Genomic DNA, 19,944 nt, shown 5'->3' with positions numbered 1-19,944 from the left:
ATTACAATAGTGTCTGTTACATATTGAGTACCAATTAACAAATATCAACACCCTTTCTTGCTAAACCCAGCAAATCACTAGTTCCAGAGTGGTCCACAGGCCCACTGTCATCTTCTCGGCCTTGGATATCCTATGAGAATCTAAGTGTAAGTTAGATGGATTCTTCCCGATGCCAAGGCCTCAGGACCTTTTTTTTTTTTTCTCTTTTCCTCTTTTATGCTTTGTTAAAACTAGCCTACACCAAGTTCTGAACCCTTGGGGAATTGGGATGTCTGTATGGTAAAGGCATGTATTGGCAAGGCGTTTGGTGGTTGGTTTTACAGCTTAACCTGGCTACGTAAGAGTGTCCAGTGTGGACACGCACCGTTCTGGTTGTTTTTCTAAGTGTGATCTTTAGATGTGAATAACGTTCAGGTCAGTAGAATTTGGTAATGCAGATGTAGGTGGGCCTCGTTTAATCAGTTGAAATCCTTGAGGGAAAAAAAAAGACTGAGGTCCTCATAGGGAAAAGATAATTCTGCTTCCAGACTGACTTTGGACCCAAGCATACACTGTTAACTTTCACTGGACTTCTTGACCCACTTGTCTGTTTTGTGGATTTCAAACTTGTCAGCCCCCCAAATTAAGGCTACTCCTTAAAATAATTTTCCTTTGTACATACATACGTGTGTTAATGTTCACACATGCGTATTGTATTGGTTTGTTTCTTTGGAGACAGTGTCAAGACTTTTAATGACCTTAGCTTTCTTCCTTAACACTACCACTGTAGCAAAGGCAGGCTCAACACTCTTATATTATTTGTGAACACGGGGATTAAGCCCAGGGCTTCGTGCATGCTAGGCAGAAGCTCTATCATGAGCTGCATTGTAGCCTGGTGCTCAGCTTTAAAGTAGGAGTAATGCAGACATTTCCAAACACTGTCAGGGCAGAGAGGGACTGTCTAGTGACCTTGACATTACTTTATGCAGGCAGCGTTCGATTTATCAGATGGGTCGTCATTGGCTCACCGTTGGGCTTGTTTGCTCCTTCCTTGAAATGATGCATGGGACATGGGGAAATGGCTTTGGTTATTGGCAATTGCCACATACTTTTTTTTTTTTCCATTTGGGTTAGTGCTTGGAAATCATATGTAAATAAAAATGTCCTCTGTGTGGTTCTGCGCATCTGCCTTGAATTTCATAATTCACCCACTTATCGTATTTACCCTGACAACAAAAGAAACACGGATCTTGGTTCCCCAACAGTATGAAAGGAAACAAAAATCAAATTTTCTCTGTAACATTCAGCAGGAAAGCCAATCAGAAGATAGCATCGGGGCAAGGAAATCAATCAGCACCAAATCAAAGTCGTTTTCATCCCTAGTCTTTGTGTGAAAGATTTTCATCAGCGACTCCGGAACTATCACTGTTCCTACGCAGATAAAACTTCACATTTGTGCGAATGTAGCACAGTGATGAGAACACAGAGGCAAGGTGAAATTTGGGAAATAAATGAACTCCATCTGATATATGATGAAAGAGCAAATGGCCTTGGTTTTTTTACCATGCAGGCCATTATTGTGGGGCCAGTGTCTTCTCTGCCTGAAAATGTCAGATACTTATATTCGTTGACAGAACATAGTCATCCTAGGTCATTTTTCATGTTGGTGCTTTGACGATCACTTATCTTTAGCCATTCCCACCTCTGTCTCTGGTTTTGGTTCACACCTTGAGAAGGAAGGACACCTGGAAGAAGGGAGACTGTGATTCCACTTGTTGAAATGGGATCGGGAGAGCCCAATCATCCTTGTTCTAACTACAAAAGGAGATCTGCAGGAGAAAAACCAACAGCAGGGGTTAAGGAAGGCTGACTGCAAGGACCATCACCCTCCTTCCAGAGATGGCAGAACTAACCCTTGGTGAGAAAACAACTTTCTGAGGTCAGCCTAGAGGTGAGTGTTGGCTGATGCAGAGAGGTGAAGGAGGGAATGCAAGCCAAAGGGCAAAGAATTTGGGGTCTAGCCTTCCACCTGATTTTCAGAGGTGGTATAAGAAAGTTGCTTATCTGCTGAGAAGGAACTCAGGGGAGGAAGGACTTGTTTTAGGTCATGATTTCAGGATCCAGCATGGTAAGGGAGTCAGGGTAGAGAAATGTGAGGCTCATATCTTGGTGGCCATCCTGGAAACAGAGGTTAGAGAGGTTGGGCTAGAACTATTAAATTCCACCCTCACCCCCACCCCCACCCCCAGACCTACTTTCTCTAGATAGGTGCCACCTTCCCAAAGGTTCAACAACTTTTCAGATGTCATGGCCAGTAGGAAACTAAAATATTCAAACACATGGGCCATTATGGGACATTTAACAATCATGCTATGAATATGCTGAGAGTCATAGAAAGAAAGGTGGACCGCTGTTTGCCAGGACTGATATCTTGGGATTATTATGCAAAGTACCCATTATTAAACCCTCTTCTACTTCAGTTCTCCCCAACATCCCTTAATTTTAACCCAAAGGCTTTGTTTTCCTTAGGGTAGAGTATAGAGTCATTCATTAGCCACCTACTATAATAGTAGAAACAGAGTCTGTAAACCCTGGACAGGACCTAATAAGAGACAACCTTCTGGATTGCAGAGGGCTCTCATAGACATTGTGATAAGAGGCTTGGAATAAGATGAGGAGGATGGGAAATAAGATGGCAAAGAATTCCTCAGCCAGAGCAGAGCCTGCCCAGAGTTGGGAGCTTGACAGAAGTTCAGTAGACAGCGACAAGTCCTGGCTGCTGCAAATGGAGATTTACATATACATCTTTGTTGCTCCTGATAGTGATAGAAGGGACTCCTCTGTTAGCTTTCGGAGAGACTGTTCGGTGAGAAAGGAGTTCCTAGACCATAGTAGTCTTTGTGTTTTGGCTGGATAATGGTTTGTTTGGAACTGGCCTGTGTACCATAGGATGCGTAGCTGTATTTCAGAACTCTGTTAACAGAATCCAGTGTAGTATCAGTCAGTTTTTAGGTAACTAAACATCCTCCGAGATGAAGAATTGCCCCTGATTCCAAACATTTGACTAGTTTGGAATCCCCCGAGGAGGCTGGGACCGTTATAGGAGACACTGATACTCTGTAGTAAACTACTGTGGGGATTGGATGAACAGACACGCAGATACTAAAATCTAGAAACCTCTGGAACCTGTCCCCACTCTATCTCCACTACCTTGGTCTCAGCTGCAACTGTCTGTCTTAGCCTCTTTTCCATTTACTGTGATAAAATACTGCTGCAAAAGCAACTTAAGGCTTAATATTGGCTCACAGTTCCCAGATGGTATCATCCTTTAGTGTAGGGAGGTCAGGGTGGCAGGGGCTCAAGCCATTTAATCACATCAACAGTCAGGAGGCAGTGTGGAGGAGAATGGCATGCTCAGCTCACTTTCTCTTCTTTCTACCATCCAGCATCCCATCTCTGGGAATGGACGTCAACCACAATGGGTGACTCTTCACACACCTCTTAATCTAATCAAGATGATCGCTCACAGGCATTTTCTGAGTTCTGTCTCTCGGGTGATTCTCGATCCTGCGAACTGGCAATCAGCACCTGCCCTCGCACTCATGGGGTAAACTCCTGTGATCTCTCAACTTGTCTCTACCCCTTCCTATGCACTCCAACATCTGCCTTCCAAATTACAGCCACAGTGACCTTTTAATAACACTCCATCTTGTGCCTAATCCCTGGGGACTTTCCTAATTTCTTAGAACAGGAACAACATGTTTCTCTGCCTGGTAAAGTCCTATATGGTCAGACTATCTGCAGTCTCTACTCTACAACCTCTTAGAGAAAACAATTCATCTTCCATGTTCATTCAAGTAGGCTGTGATTCCTGCAGCCGCATGGCCTTGGCACATGTGTTCTTGTATCTGTGTTATCCTATTCTTAACATATTGTCCTTCTTAGATTATAGACATGTATCTGTCCATTCAAGGATCACTTTATTCAGGAAGCTTTTCTTATCACTCCAAAAGGACCCAGGCTGCCCCAAGTGTGTGATCATCACTGCCAAGAGCTCCTTGTACCACGTATCTTGACAATGATTTTGTGCTGATAAGAGAGCATCATTGTCCCTCTTCTCTTCCAGGAGATGAATCCTTGATGAACTTTCTCCCCACTCCTCTTCATCCTTCACACCTTCAACTTCCTTTCCTTCCCATCAACACCATTTGCCAGGAGACTACTGTGCTCCTTGTGTGGCCGTGGGATCCTGAAGACATTTTCAGGAATTTATCTCCTAAACACTCTCTTTCCAGTGACCTCCACTTAGCTGGCAACACCATCCTTTCTATGGGCCAAGAAGTCTTCCTAAGGAATGTTCACTGCTGTCCAGATGGTTCTCTTGGAGCCTCCTCACAGGTGAAGGGAAAGCCCCTGTCTTCTGTTTAAAGCAGAGGGATTCTTGAGCCCTTCCTGTCACATTGCCGATGGAGCCGTGCTGCTCAGAGCTCTCACCAGCATACATGGTGATATGAGAGATTCACACCATGGGGGAAAAAAGAGGAAAATCTAACTCAGTATGGTGCATGATTTTTCCAGACAAACTCTTCTTTAGCAGGGTGTTTAGTGGTAGGTAGGAGAAAGTAGATTTAATGATAATTTCTGATAGTGGCATTGCTAGCAAGTCATGACCCTGTCTGGCTCCATGGTTTTTGGTCTGTGGTTCCATCCCAAGTCTGTAATGACATAAGATGATAGACCACTTTTTTTCTGGCTCTTCTTCCTTGTCACAAACTTAACTTTTAAAGGGAATACATGGAATTGATAGGATCTAAGCGTGTCCATATAACTGTGCTATCACGCAACACATTGCTTCAGATCCAAGATGTCCCACCTCATGTGTAACGTAAGGCCATTTCCTCTTTTTTAAACAAATTCTTCCTGTTTCTATTTTCTCTTCTTTCCATCTTAGCCCTTAGAGGGTTTTGAAAGTCACTGTTTCAGGAGAAAACTTTAGGAAACGTTATACACCAAGAGACACTGAAGGCAACCTTTCCTGTGCTGGCAAAGGCAGTGCTGGGGATACAGAGCTTATCCTTATCATGCCAGAGTAGTGGAGAGATTTGGTACAGCTCTCTGTGGGTTGAAGGCACATTTCCACCTTGCATCATTGCATCCCCTTGACATATGGGGATGCGAAGAGAAAAATCTGAACCCTTAGGGAGAGATGTTAGAGAGTCCTTCACTGGAGAGTCCATGTCACTAGGATCTTTAGTCTAGGCACCTGAAGCTATGTTCCTTTCCCGGAGTGTTCTGCAAATTCAAGGAAAGAACCCTCAGTGAGAAAGGAGTTGTAAGAGCTCATTGGGAGATTTTGCCGTTGCCAGGGTAACTTGTTTAAACTTGGTGATTGGTTCTGGGTGTTTCTGAGGACTGCACCTGCTGCATTTGTTTAGTTCAACACCATCTTCCCGGAGCCCAACAGAGTGCTTGGTACTTAATGTTCCCAGCAAATATCTTTTGATCTTCTGTGTGCAGAGCAAGTAAACACAACATGGAGATGGATGGGAAATCTCTCATGTAGATGGCAGAGAGGCAAGAGATGATGTGTAAAATGAGGACGAGCGATCGCAAAGCTCATATTTTCTTTACAAATATTTCCTCTTCAATTATGTCCTCTCTCCCAGGCTGTCTGTCTTCAGAATGCCTTCCTAAACGATTGCTCTTTTTCTATCATGAAGCTACAGAATAAAAAACATAAAACTTGAGCTTTTCTGGTATCACAGAGTGAAACTATTCAATTCTTGGTCTGTTTGCAAATATTCCTGCTTCAGTGGGATCCTGCCTGTCTGGGCCTGAGCAGTGGTAATGGGGGAAGAGCTATGCTATGGGAAACATCACAGGCGAGTATAGCATAAGGTTCTTTCTGGAGAGAGATGTAAAGCAAAGGTTATATACTTAAGGGAAGTGGCTGGACTTACAAGGACTATTGACTTTCACCTGTGGGAACAAGGTGCAGTTGCTTTTGAATTGAATGTGATGAACACAGCTATAATCCCAGCATTTGGAAGTCAGAGGCAGGAGGAATAGGAATTTTATGATAGCCAGGGCTGTACAGCAAGTTCCACATTGGCCTCAGGCACATAGTGTGATCCTGTCTTAGTTAATTAATTAACTAGTTAACTAGTATTTCTTTTCCTGGCCTCTCACGGCCTTGGAGAACTGGCAGTTTTAGTTCTAGAAGAATTTCTCCCGAGTTTGGGATGGAAACAGTTCATCTTTATCTATCTTAAGGGTCCTTTTTTTCACTAGCAGATGGTAGGGCGCATATCATATCCGGTTTAGAGGATAATTTCTTTCTTTTTTATTAATTAATTAATTTTTTTACACTCCATATTTTATCCCCTAATCCACCCTCCAACTGCTCCCCATCCCACACCTCCTCCCTATACCCCCTGTCTCCATGTGGATGTCCCCACCCCCCACCACACCTGACCTCTAAACTCCCTGGGCCCTCCAGTCTCTTGGGGGTGAGGTGCATCATCTCTGAATGAACACAGACCTGGCAGTCCTCTGCTGTATGTGTGTTGGGGGCCTCCTATCAACTGGTGTATGCTGCCTGCTTGGTGGTCTGATATTTGAGAGATCTAGGAGGTCCAGATTAATTGAGACTGCTGGTTCTCCTACAGGATCACCCTTCTCCTCAGTTTCTTTCAGCCTTCCCTATTTCAACCACAGGGGTCAGCAGCTTCTGTCCATTGGTTGGGTGCAAATATCTGAATCTGACTCTTTCAGCTACTTCTTGGGTCTTTCGGAGGGCAGTCACGATAGGTCCCTTTTCTGTGAGCCCTCCATAGCCTCAGTAATAGTGTCAGGGCTTGGTACCTCCCCTTGAGCTGGATCCCACTTTGGGCCTGTCGCTAGACCTTCTTTTCCTCAGGATCTTCTCCATTTCCATCCCTGTCATTCTTTCAGACAGAAACAATTATGGGTCAGAGATGTGACTGTGGGATGGCAGCCCCATCCCTCACTTGATGCCCTGTCTTCCTGCTGGAGGTGGGCTCTATAAGTTCCCTCTCCCTAATATTCAGCATTTCATCTAAGGTCCACCAGAATGCACCTGGGAGGTGAAAGACTCTCAGGACTCAAAGGGAGGGACCTTAGATAATTTCTCTCTTAAGAAACAGAGCCATCCATTCAGCACTGATTGGATGCTCAGCTTTTCAGATGATAAAGAATGAGAATGCGTGGTCCTCTCTGTGGAGCTGAAATAATTAAGACTAGCAATGTGGGGGAAGGGGGCATCTTACAAGAGAAACCAAAGGCTGGGTCCTGACTCTCCTATGGAGCTCAGACTCTCAGCCACAGCCTTTGCCACTCAGTTCTTTCTTTCTACATCAGTTGCTTCAGCTTATGTCTTTTGTCTACGTCCCAGACTGGGTCATTCTGGCAGAACCACATTCACAGTCAGCCAATCTGTGTGAGCATGTGTGTGTGCAGGAGTACTCACTTACACACTTCTGGGGTGGCTCCCTACAATCCCTATTATCGTATCTTCATGATCTAAAAGAACCACTCCACTCTTTGGGGGACATGAATCATTCATGGCTATTTTGATACCGGTTAGAATACTAACCTGGTTGTCTCTACTGCCCTGGCCCCTCCCAACCTTGAAGCATGAAGATATTCCTACTTACAGCCCAAAAATAGAACTGGAAGGGAAACTGTAGGGAAATGTAAGTGAAACAAGTTCACACATCTAATCCAGAGGAAATTCAAGTATGTTCCAAGTTGCTAAATGCTGCACTGGAATCTACACCCTAATTCATCATTGACTGCAGCCGTACTATTTGCATATGTATCAGTGCTTTGTCTGCATGTATATCTGCATGCCACAAATGTGACTGATGCCTACAGAAGCCAGAAGATCCCCTGGAACTGGAGTTACAGCTGGTTGTGAGTCACTATGCGGGTGCTGTGAAACAAACCTAGGTCCTCTTGGAAGAGCAACCTGGGCTCTTAACCTCCGAGCCATCTCTCCAGCCCCTGCAATGGCATTCTTGCATGCCATGAGAACAGGGAGAGAAATGCTTCTGACTATATCAGTTTTCAAGTCTGGAGATGTTAGAGTATGAGAAAAAACAAAAAACAAAACAAACTAAACATTTATGCCCCTCTTGTCGGTGGTTAGGCCCGATCACATGGGCAAGGCTAACACGTACCACATTTTGAATTTATAAAGGAGGAATTGTCAGTGTTAAGAAATGTTGTTTTGGAAGCATTCTATTTTATTATCCTTATTATCATGAGGACTCTGCAGGACCTAAAAGCGCTGAGCTTGTGACAGCTGTCTTTGTGAGTCGGCTCACAGTGTTTCACCTCCGTTCTGGTTTTAGTCAGCTTTCATGAGCCCACTTATTTAATCTTACAGCCAACTTTCTTTCCAGGATAATCTCTTTCTGCCTCCCACCAAGATATCCAACCAAGTAACCAAGCAACCAACCAACCAACCCAAACAAAACAAAACAAAATCCAGGCAGTAGTGGCACACGCCTTTAACCCCAGTACTTGGGAGGCAGAGGCAGGCAGATTTCTGAGTTCGAGGCCAGCCTGGTCTACAGAGTGAGTTCCAGGACAGCCAGGGCTACACAGAGAAACCCTGTCTTGAAAAACCAAAGCCAAACCAAACCAAACCAAACCAAACCAAACCAAAAAACCAAACCAAACCAAAAAACCGAACCAAACCACCACCACCACCAACAACAACAACAAAAACCTATTCTTACAGCTTGCTGCTGAGTCAGTACTGGCAGAAAGCCGTAGTTCTTTCCCAGGGCTGTCCCGACTCCTCCCCTCCAGCATGAGTTGTCCAAGGCAATAAGGGCCAGAGTATGGCTGCTCAACCTGTACTTATACGAACACCTCAGTCAGGTGACATTAGGCTGCTTTTAAAGGTGTCCTAAGGCTTATATTCTACATAAGAAAAGCCCAAATGTTGCTGGCTTCTTTTTTCTTTCTGTATAATGGTAGGCTGTGCTCTGTAGAGGATGTGTGTGTGAAAATGTGGAAGGAGGTTTAACAGCCAGTGCGATCCCTCCCATAGGCAGATCTTTGATGGGTTGCTTATTTATAAACCAGCTTAACTTTGAGCTGTCAGGATGGAGGGGCATGGGTGAAGAATATTCCAAGTAACGCTATTGATTTACACAACACAGGCTATTACTGGTTGAAGTATTACTTTGCAGCAATCATTCAGGAGGTAGGTGATCAACCAAGTTTTTGAGCATGAAATGATCAAGGGTATTATTTAAGAATCTTGGGCTGGAAAGATGGCTCAGTGGTTAAGAGCACTGACTGCTCTTCTAGAGGTCCTGAGTTCAATTCCCAGCAACCACATGATGGCTCACAACCATCTGTAATGGGATCCAATGCCTTCTTCTGGCATGTCTGAAGACAGCTACAGTATACTCAAATATATAAAATAAATAAATTCTTAAAAAAAAAAAAAAAGAATCTTAGAAAGTAACACGTCGTAGGACCCAGAAATCTGTTGACCATATACTTTCTGAATATGTAGAACAAATCCCACAAGTCTTTGCACAATATTCGAGAATATGTATAATACATATGGAATATACAGAATATGATTATAATTTATCTGCATCTGCATCTCTATACTGTCTCTGTCTCTGTCTCTGTCTCTGTCTCTACCTCTACCACTACCCCTACCCCTACCCCTACCCCTACCCCTACCTCTACCTCTACCTCTACCTCTATCTCTATCTCTGTCTGTATACCTGTATCTTTAAACGCCTCACACACCTGGGAAGAAGTGCACACACAGAGATCCATCCTAAACTCACCATCACCTAGCCTTCCACTGTCAGTTTGGGATCCACTGTTTGTTTTCTCATCCCTGAACTCTTGTTCTGGATGAATTTTTCTTTCTTCCCTAACTCACCCACCAATATCCCTATTCAATCACAAAACTCAGTTTAAACTCCACATTCTCCATGGACACTTCTTCTGTCTTTACAGTTATTTCCCTTCTAATTCACACTCCAGCTTGTGATTCCTCCTAGTGGAAGAATTCCCAGCTTTCCTCCTAGTGTCGACAATTCTGATTCAATCAGCCCCATGAACTCCTGGAAGTCAGAAGCGTTGCCTTCTTAATTTTTGTATCCTCCACAGCATTTGGCACTTAGGATTTAGGGGAGGCATTTAGGCAGGTTTACTGAACTTACCACAGTCTTCATGTCACCCAGCCAAACCTTTCGAGAAGATTCCAGAAAATTCACCACTCTTAATTTAATTTGATTTTTATATGCATGATTTTTATTTGCCCTTTAAGGGCAAATGGCAAAGACTAGGAGCCTCCCCCTTAGTTCTGCTTTTAATGGAGATGCGCTCATCTAGGTGGCATCTGTCTTCCTCACATTTTTCCCCTTAGAAGACTCGATGTGGTTATATGATGACCAAGTGAAAAGTGTAGTCTTCATTTCATGGTCTTCTGAGGCTTTTTCTACACTTAAGTTCTAGAAACTCCAGGAGTGATACTCCAGCCCACTTTGTCAATAATTCTTTCATTTCAAGGAAGATAACAAATTGGCAGAGCTGTCGTTTGACACAGAAACTACACTCAGTAGCAAATCAGAAGCTGCACATAGTCAGCATTTTCTGTGATTTCTCTATATTTTTTTTTCAGGAATGGGGAGACAGACTAAAAGAAATCTGTGTTCTAACCCTGGAGCTCACCACCCCCACCCCCACCCTGGCCATCTAATGTAAACCACTCTTTATCCTCGAGACTTGGTCTTAAAGGAGACAACTTTCCTAGCCAGCAGCATGAGTCTAACTACGGTCCTTTCCCCACAGCAAGCGTTCATTTTGAACTTGATAAAAAGGGCTTAGACTTAGATGGCAGGCGGGTGGAACTGTGATGTCTAGTCTCTCAAACCTGGAGAACAAATTAGGTCTTTGGGCTTTAGTTTCATCATCTGCAAAATGGGAGCAGAGGGCTGTTTTGTAAGGTTATTAAAGCAACGTGGAGAATGACAGTGAGTATTGCGGGCTTTGTTATAAACTCTTCAGTTCTTCTCCATCAACTTTTCTTCTTGCTTTTCCTTTTCAGAGCACGTTGGAAAGTATAAGCCAGCATGTAAGTGTTGCATATGTATATTTATTTCAGATTCAACCCCATTGTTATTTCCTGGCTTTCTTCCAAGAGATCTTACAAGTTATCAATCTCGCCACGACAGTGTGCTCTCTGACCACTTCCCCTTGGCAATTAAGGACTGTGACCACTCGCTTACGCACAGACTGAGAACAGCAGCCGTAACCCCAAAGGAGGTCAGAAGCTCCCAGCTCTCCCCACCAAGGGGGCTAGCTGAGAACCGGATACCTTGTGTTTTCAGGCTGTGGCTAAGGCTTTGACCATAGGAACTGGGAACACCCACCAACACCCGTCTCCCCCAGCCCCACTTCCTTAGCTTCCAAATGCCATTAGACATGTTTGCAGTGTGTTTGTGAATGTTTTGAGTGGAGTTTGGTTTCTGGTGTTTATTGTTGAATTGCTAAAGATTTGGAGAGGAAACAGACGGACAGACAAATAGACACAAATCTCTGGTAAGATTTGCACATGAGCAGATGTGCTCGGTGTGAATTGGGTGGCCACGAGCTCTGTGCATTTCTGGGCTCTCTCTCACTAGAGCCCCAGAATTTGGTTTTCTGGTCTGCAAATAAAACTTACTCTAGACACAGAGTAAGGAGCCTTTATTTGCGTAGGAAGTTTGCCAGTCTGGCCTGGAAGACATGGGTCACAGTCAGAGTGGTACAGGATATTTCTATTCACTCGCTCCTTTCAAGGATGTGTCTAATGTGGGGGCTGAGCCGCTGGGTAAGGCCATCTCTTCTCCTGTTTGCAGTTCTACTGTTTCACTTAAATCCAGTACTGCGCCTCTGGTTGCTTGCCTCGTCAGCTCTTCTCAACTTAAAGTTTGAAGAGGCAAGATAAGCTCACACAGACTCATCTTGGGAAACTGTGGGAGGCTTGGGAGTGGGGCTGGCTGGGTTCATTATGGAAAGGTCAGATTGCACTGTGCGGTCCACAGGCTTTCCCAGCTGGGCAGGAAGGCTTTCCCCATCTGACTTCATCACGGTACGGGTTGTGCTCACCCACATAAACTCCACGGGGGTGGAGGCTGTGCCTCTGGTGCCACTGTGTAACTGTGGAGTCACCTTCATCTCAGCAGCAGGTGACCACCACACTGTAGGTGCCAGTTTACTGAATGAGCAAATGTATATAAATAGCCCCAATGCATATCATTTGCCTGAGGTCTTTTTAAAGATACAATAAGCCCATGGTCTTCATACATAGATGTGTGCTTGCCAGAATATTCATATTAGTTTTTAATTTTGGCCAATATGTCCGTTGCATCTGCTGTCTTCTTTTTCTTGATAGCATTCAGCTCATTCATCAATTTTACTACCTGGCCACACTATACAGAGTATTTTATGGAAGCAGCATTTTATTAGCACAGATCCCTATTTAAACTGTGTGTGTGTGTATGTGTGTGTTTCTGGGTGTGTGTGTGTGTATAGGTTGAAGCAGGGATAGCTACCTCAGTCAAAGACCCAGAGGAGCCGTATGCACAAAGCCCACATGATTTGGGGGTAGAGAAAAGAAGTTCCAAAGCATTTCCATCCTATGCAAAGACTCTTTTAGCAAGCAGGCTTCTCCATTCAAGATTGGCTGCAAAATTCCCTGAATTTCATCTCTCTTTAGAGGGAAGCTTAAAGTTCCCAGACACTGAAGACACTAGACTTACTAAGAAGGAGGTTGAATAGTGCACTGTAGCATTGTGGAGAGTTATGCTCTTCTGCAGGTAGTGTTGGTCACAAGAGTATACATTACAGCTTTACAGGAATCAAGAACTGTGGGATGTTACCTTTTCATCTACTAATTCTCCCAGAGGCACAGCCTAAGAGTTACATGTGGAAAGAAGCAGAAGAGCCACAGCCAGCAAAGGGCACTTGAGCCCTGCCTGTGAAGATGCAGGTTGGAAACAATGTTACCATCCAGCCAGCAAAGGGCACCTGAGCCCTGCATGTGAAGATGCAGGTTGGAAACAATGTTACCATCCAGCCAGCAAAGGGCACCTGAGCCCTGCATGTGAAGATGCAGGTTGGAAACAGTGTGAACATCCAGCCAGCAAAGGGCACTTAAGCCCTATCTATGAAAATGCAGGTTGGAAACAATGTTACCATCCAGCAGTGGGTGATGGCTAGGCCAGTTCCTGGGTGCAGCCCTTGAAGTCTTGAAGTGGAAAGCAGTTCATTTAACTGTGACCGTTTCGATGCCACAGACAGATTGTTGTCCCTGCAGAGCAAACCACTGGATTTCCAAGGTGAAGAATCAAAATGAAATGTTTAATACTTGCCTCATCTCTGGAACTGTTTCTTTTTCCTTCCTTTAACCCCAGTTCTAGGAATTTGAGTAATTAGGTGGTTTTTAAAAGTACGATGAGGCTGTATGGTATATAAATAATTCATGATTTAGACTCAAAAACTTAGTTATTTCAGTGCTCTCCAAAGCTGTAGATATCAAAAGAAGCATAATAATGAAAATAGACTACAGTTTTATTTGTAAAGGTTTATTTATTTAAAAAGTAGCTATTGATGTGTATCCTAAATTATCCACACTGATTTTTACCATTTACGGTAGTATAATTACATTATTTTTAAGGTTCACACATTTAATCAAATACATATAGATTTTCTATCACATTACATTTATAGTAAGTATAACTATATTAAAATTACACAATGATTAAATCACAGTGCAATAGAACTAGGTTAGCTACAAAAACATATTAATGGTAAATGTTTTTAAATGTGTGAAGTATGGTCCTTTGGTACAATAAATGAATATTTCCTCCAAAAAGACACGGGGAAGGGGTGGGGACGTAGCCCAGCTGGTAGAGTGATTGCCTAGCGATTAAAAAGCCCTGAGTTTGAACTTCATCACCATACAAACGGGGTGAAGTAGTACAGGTCTGTAATCCCTGCATGAGGGAGGTAGAGGCAGAAAGATCAGAAATATAGTACATAGTAAATTTGACTCTAGCCTGGGCTACATAAAGACCCTGTCTCAAAGACAGAGAGAAAGAGGAGACCCAAGGAGTGAGAAGGAAAGAAGAAAAAGAAAAGGTAAGGTAGATGGATAGATATGTAGATATATGTATGGATAGATGGATAGATGGATGGATAGATAGATAGATAATGAATCCTTGGGAATGATATACCTGAAGGATTGTTGTGATGCTGGTCTCTTCTTAATCACCGCTAATTTCTTAGCTCCAGCTAACCATCATCAATAGTCCCAGTGATGCAAAGTTTTAACTTTAGTAGTTCTGGTTTCTTGTTAATCACAGCTGATACTTCAGCCCCAGCTAACCAGAACCACAGAATCTTCACAATCAAAACAACATGACCCTGATAAGAGTCTTTAATCTTCCCTCTGAAATTTCACAAGCCAGGCCTCCATCTCTGCACTGTTCTCATCATGATCTTCCAAGCTCCTACAGAGTTCTTAACAACCAGTGGTTCTTCTAGCTCAAAGTTCCAAAGTCCTTCCACAGTCCTCCCCAAAACATGGTCAGGTTGTCACAGGAATACCCCACTATGCTGGTACCAATTTGTCTTAGTCAGGGTTTCTATTCCTGCACAACATCATGACCAAGAAGCAAGTTAGGGAGGAAAGGGTTTATTTGGCTTACTTCCACATTGCTGTTTATCACCAAGGAAGTCAGGACTGGAACTCAGGCAGGTCAGGAAGCAGGAGCTGATGCAGAGGCCATGGAGGGATGTTCCTTACTGGCTTGCTTCTCCTGGCTTGCTCAGCCTGCTCTTTTATAGAACCCAAGACTTCCAGCCCAGGGATGGCACCACCCACAAGGGGCCCTACCCCCTTGATCACTAATTGAGAAAATGCTCCACAGCTGGACCTCATGAAGGCACTTCCCCAACTGAAGCTCCCTTCTGTGATAACTCCAGCCTGTGTCAAGTTGACACACAAAACTAGCCAGTACAGGTATTTTCCTTGGTCGCTTCTCATTTTATCCACTGAGGCAAGCCCTTGCAAAATCCAGAGATAATTGATTCTGGCCAGTCCTGAGGACTTCTATCTCTGTCTCCTGAGGGCTTGTATTGCAGACAGGCAGCATGCCTAGCAAGCAAATGCTCATTCTGAGGATCCAAATTCTGGTCCTCATGCTTGTGTGGCCAGTGCTTTATCTGCTGATTCACCCACTCCACAGCTCTTGCATTTCCATAGATTCTAACAAAACTCTTGGCCCAGAAGATCTGGCAAGAACTGCTTACCAAAGTAGCCTGATGTTCCTAGGACTATGCTTGGAAGAATTGGTGTGGGGTCTGGGAATACCTTGGAGCTTTTCTGACCTCTCCAAAGGAACATCAAGTCCTAGATTACAAAGGTAAATTCATCCTGGATGACAAGAGAAGGGAATGCAGAGTGAGAGAAGTTTCAACTTCTTTGTTTTATTTTGGATAAAGGTATCCATGGGGGAACAATGGCCCCAGTTTAGGCCAGAGAGGTGGCCTGGTATTTCTTCTGATTCTTTTTTCATGGTAATAAAATAACCCTGGTCAAAGAGTTCTTATCTCTACTAAGAAGTCTGTGACCCTGCAGAGACAGAACTACAGGAAACATGTATTGGCTTGATAGTGCTGCTGTAACAAAACACAACTGATGGGGTAGCTTGGGCTACAGTAACTTACTTTCTCAGTATGGAGATAAGAAGGTCAAGATTGGCAAGGCCAGTATGGCTCAGGGGTGGACCTCAAGAGGGGTACCAAGAGAATGAAGGAAAGACAGACAGATAGACAAAACAGACCAACCTACCCAGAAACATGGAGAAGCTGGAATTTGGTGGTCTTGGCTTTCTGATGGAGAAGTGTGCTTGTTATGCACAGGCAGAGTTATTGTATGCAGCTGAACACAGAGGCATGGTTATTACATACAGATAAATGGGGTGGGGGTGGGGTGAGGTTGATGGTATACAGTTGGATCAAGGAGACAGGTTTAGTTAATTTCAGTAGGAGTGGGCTCTGTAGGGAGCAGTCTTCAGAAAGTATATATCTGAGTTGGAAGAGGTAGAGAGTGGTGGACATTTTCTGCACACACCATCAACATCCATACTTGGACAATGAAGGAAGTTTTTGCCATTTTTCCATGGGTATGAGGCCTTGGGCTCCTTGATGTGGCTGTGGCAATGCCAGGAGAACAGTCACCCAGGGCTTCCTACACTTCCATTATAAAGATGAAAGCACAGGCAGGACCATGAGAGGGGCTCTGTCTGGGGGTCTCTGATGCTTGAAAATGGCAAATGGCATCTTCTACCGTCTCCACATTGCTCTCCCTTTGCACAAGTCTATATCCAACTTTTGTCTTCTTTAGGAGAGCCATTTCAGATTAGGAGCTATTCTAATGACTTTACTGTAAAGTTCCTATCACCAAATATCGCTACAGTATGAGGTACTGGAGATTAGGAGTGTACCACGTAGGTTTTGAGGAAACATTTTTATCCATAATACCTGTAAGGGTTGGGGCAGCTCCTCAGAGTTGGCATGGGATATACCAAACACCAAATTCCCAGCACAAAGGAGATTTATTACCCCAAAGGGGCAAGCAGGTACATGGGATGGGGATGGAGCGAAGGCAGAGAGCAGGCGGCAACAGCAAGTGGTTTTTGCAAAACTGGAGTTTCTTTTCTTTTTAAATTTAGAAACAAGTTTTGTTTAAAATCTGAAATACAATTCCTAAAATATCAACTTTTCAGAAAACTGTGGTTACACAATAATGCATTGCCTCTGTCATGTTAGAACGTGCATTAGACTCAAATACAAAAACCAGGAAACAAATCACTATCCTTCAACAATTTGAGCAAAGATAGAATGACAAAAAAGATGGACTTGCAGAGGATGGGGAAAAAAAAGAAAGAAAAAGAAAAAGAAAAAGAAAAAGAAAAAGCACAAATGCATGGGTTTCCAAATATATACCTTAAGTGTTGAACCTTTGGCACTAGAAACTAGGGGCATCTATCTCATCACATAGCATTAACACACACTAGAAAACTGTGTGGTGTTTAAAGGATAGAACCACCAGCATTCAAGTAATGCTGTCAACTAGGCAATAAAATAGTCTACTGAATTTCTTCTTTGTCTAATTACTGCATATACAGGTAGCAACTTTGAAATGAGGAAAGGAGCTGGGCACTCCTTTTATTTTCTGTCTACAACAGAACAGGAAAGCAAACTGAAACATAAGCCCTGCTTTACACTGATAGTTTTAAAGAGCATCAATTATACCATGAAAGGACTAAACAGAAGTGTTTCCAGAGACCAGACAATAGTGAGTGGTCAGTAGTCCTTCACAGGGCTTTGCGATGATAGTCAGCAGATACCACTTTGTAATCACTGGCAGTAAACAGAGAGGCAGAATTCTTTGCCAGATACTTAAGGAAATCATGCAGATAGTCCAGCAATAATGCCAGGCTTAAGGAGGAGTCTTTCTAGGGTGAGCTGGCAAGTCCTCATTGGACAGGTAAGCCACTGTAGCCAAATAATGAATTTTGATTGCTGGGCCCTGGTGATTTGATTATTGGACCTTGGTGACCAGTCTCAGGAATGAGTCAACGGCCAAATAGAGGAATGAACTTTAGGGGCTTCTTTTAGTAATATGATCTAAGGACTTATCAAGGGAGAAAGAAGCAGGGTGGGCACAACTTGAGAGTGCCATGTTTGCCATGCTCGGGCCTGTTAGCCCTTCAATAACTAACATATATTTATTTCTGACTATGATAAATTGGCACCAGAGTTATATCCCGACATTTAGTATCTGTAGGCCTAGGGCCCTCAACAATTTCCACCCATAGAAGAGAGATGGACAATGGTACTTAGTAAACATCGCCACGCAATGCGATCCCAAGTGAGCCTACTCAGTTGCAGCCAGATCAGACCTGCTCTCCTAAATGGAAGAGAAAGCAAAGTCCTGGCTGAGTCTAGACAGGCTGACACTACGAAGCTGGACAGTTTGGCTGTGGTGGAGCCATTAATTATAGTGTGTCCTGATCATGTTTATTTGTTTAAACTCTTCTTGGTGTTACAAAAACACGTCTGTTGGACACTAAACACCCAAATGTGAATGTCCCTGCAGCTATATTCATCTTACCATTACTGTGGCTACAGGTCTATGGTGAGGACACTCAGCCAGATAAACAGGAAGATAGGCGGAGGCATGCCATGTCTCATTGGGAAGGGACCCTGAAAGATGTGGGCTCAGCTAGGTCCCATAGAAAGTGGCCTTCCTGACACAGTTGTGGGGTAAGTTGAATGGTCCTCAGGACAAGCTGGCATATCTTGTATGGTCAGCCAGACAGTTTATAAGTTAAACTGATGAACTGGCAGAGAAAGAGATGAATGCTAGAGAGGTAGATAAACTTTCAGCTCTTTTCTAAGTGCCTTTTGTTCTGGCCCCAGACTGTAGTGAAGTAGAGCAGAGAATGGCTTGTTTGTGTAAGATGTTTACTAACCTCTGAGTTCATGTATGAGCTGGTTCACAAAGTTTTTTTTGTTTGTTTGTTTGTTTGTTTTTGGTTTTCTGAGACAGGGTTTTTCTGTGTAGCCCTGGGTGTCCTGGAACTCACTCTGTAGACCAGGCTGGCCTCGAATTCAGAAATCCGCCTGCCTCTGACTCCCAAGTGCTAGGATTAAAAGTGTGCGCCACAAAGTTCTTAAACTTGGATTATCCTAATATTTCTGGCTCAGTGGAAATGAATTAGGAAGCCTTCAGTGTTTTAGAAAAGAAGCGAGTGGGATTGCTCCCTCTGAACTTTGTCAAGAATTCTACTCTCTTCTGTTTTCCTCCACGGTCACCAGATGATACTGAGCCTCAGTGAATTTCAATATAGTGTTTTATATGCAGAATACTCGTGAGCAGGAAGAGATCTGATGGTCTTTAGAGACTTATTTTTACTTAAAATTTTGTGTCTCTGTGTACATCTCTGTGTGGTTATGTGCATGTGTAAGTGTAGGTAATGTGGGATCCACACGAGGGTGTCAGATCCCCTGGAACTGGAGTTAAAGGAAGTTGTGTACTGCCTATGTAAGTGCTGGAGATCAAACCCAGGTCCTCAGCGAGAGAGCAGTGAGCGATCTCTCCCACCCCAGAACTGAGAGGTTTAAGAAAATGGGTTTAGATCTACGTGCTCCATGTGGCGGCCACAAGCTCAGGGGCTAGTGAGAGAGTGAGGAAGTCCAGTTTTTGAGTTTTAATGGGCAAGGGTCTAATATTCCTTAATCACAATGCTCCTAACCAGCTGTGTCTAATGACTCTCATGTTGAGTGGCACTTATTCGGAGCATCTTGTCATTGTGAAATGTTCCATTTGAAATATAAACAATTTAGTATGGATATTTTCAGAACACTTCCATGTCAAGACATTTCACAAAGGGCTGAAGAGATGACTCATTTAGCAAAGTACTTGGTGTGCAGGCAACATGAGAACCTCGGGTCTAGGTCCAGGTATCCAGAACTTAAAATGCTGGTTGCAATAGTTGCATTTCTATAACTCCAGAGCTAGAGGGTGAGTAAGACAGGCAGATTTCTGAAGCTCATTGGCCAATCATTCTAGGTGAGTTGATGAGCTCCGGGTTTCCTGAAAGAATTTGTCACAAAGAAATAAGATGGAGACATATTGAGGAAGACAAACAGTGTTAACCTCAGTCTTCCACATGCATGCACACATGCGCACATGCTCTTCTACCCACCTGCACACCCATGTGAACACAAACATGCAAGACACATACACACACCACACACTACACACACACACACACACACACACACACACACACACCCTTTTTTTAATAGTCTGATGTCTCACACCTAAGTGCCAGTGAAGGTTGC

Source organism: Mastomys coucha, unplaced genomic scaffold (assembly GCF_008632895.1).
Source record: "Mastomys coucha isolate ucsf_1 unplaced genomic scaffold, UCSF_Mcou_1 pScaffold9, whole genome shotgun sequence".
Classification (NCBI taxonomy): Eukaryota; Metazoa; Chordata; class Mammalia; order Rodentia; family Muridae; genus Mastomys; species Mastomys coucha.
The sequence above is the reverse complement of the archived record's forward strand: the minus strand, read 5'-3'. Positions refer to the sequence as shown.